The sequence below is a fragment of the Diabrotica virgifera genome, chromosome 7, assembly GCF_917563875.1.
Source record: "Diabrotica virgifera virgifera chromosome 7, PGI_DIABVI_V3a".
Taxonomy (NCBI): domain Eukaryota; kingdom Metazoa; phylum Arthropoda; class Insecta; order Coleoptera; family Chrysomelidae; genus Diabrotica; species Diabrotica virgifera.
The window spans coordinates 25,017,790-25,018,672 of record NC_065449.1 but is presented as its reverse complement, the minus strand read 5'-3'; the positions used below and the strand labels follow the sequence as shown (position 1 = coordinate 25,018,672).

The window sequence follows — 883 nt, the reverse complement described above, 5'->3', positions numbered from 1 at the left end:
TAGCTCAATAATTGGTCTTAGAGCAATAAATAAATTGGCAGTTTGAAATAAAAATTTCAACACCCCGTATCTCGGAAACTAAGCATTTGCGTTTATAGAGCAAACCGGCATTATTTCTTTATTTAGAATTAGCCCTTAAAGTTTTTCATACTTATTTACTAACACCCTGTATATAAAAAAACTGTGTTTCACTAATTATTTTATCTTTATTTCATTATATTTCAATGCAGTTTACGATGCAATTAGTAACGAACCGTTCGTATCGTTTTTATAATAAAACATTAAAATTGACCATCGAGTCAACAAATACTTGAAATTTACCTTGTATTAGGTATGTTTTACCCATGATACTATGACAGTGTCTCTTGTCATAGTATCATGTGTTTTACCTATATAATTTATTAGAAAAATAAAAAAAAAGTTTGCCGAAACCAGGGATCGAACCAGGGACCTTTAGATCTTCAGTCTAACGCTCTCCCAACTGAGCTATTTCGGCAGATATGAGACGAACTGAAAAATATGAACACACCGCGCACCGATTTAAAATTAAAATCGTTCGTTATTTGGGTCCTAAACCTCCAGTGGCGAATCCAGGAGAACGATGGGGGTGATCGCCCCACCCCTTAAACCCAGCGATTTAATTTTTTTTTTAATTATATATCATCTTTCATGGAATTTATAGTTGAAGTTATGTAGTAATTTAGTGTATGTAGAAAATTTATTGCAGCGCCTTTATAGGCATATTTTAAATGCCTCATATTCGGGGGTCCGGACAAATAATCCCCGGACAAATAATCCCGGACAAAAAATCCCCACAAATTATCCCTGGACAAAAAATCACCGGACCAAAATTCCCCGGACAAAAATAATCTCCGGACAAAAA

The 883-nt window shown here is 34.4% G+C and overlaps 1 non-coding gene across 1 annotated transcript; it reads right to left on the bottom strand.

The window, feature by feature from the left end:
* Positions 1-423: 423 nt before the first annotated feature.
* Trnaf-gaa (transfer RNA phenylalanine (anticodon GAA)) lies at positions 424-496 on the bottom strand. The gene has a single exon. It is a non-coding gene; the product is annotated as a tRNA-Phe (tRNA).
* Between the last annotated feature and the right edge of the window lie 387 nt (positions 497-883).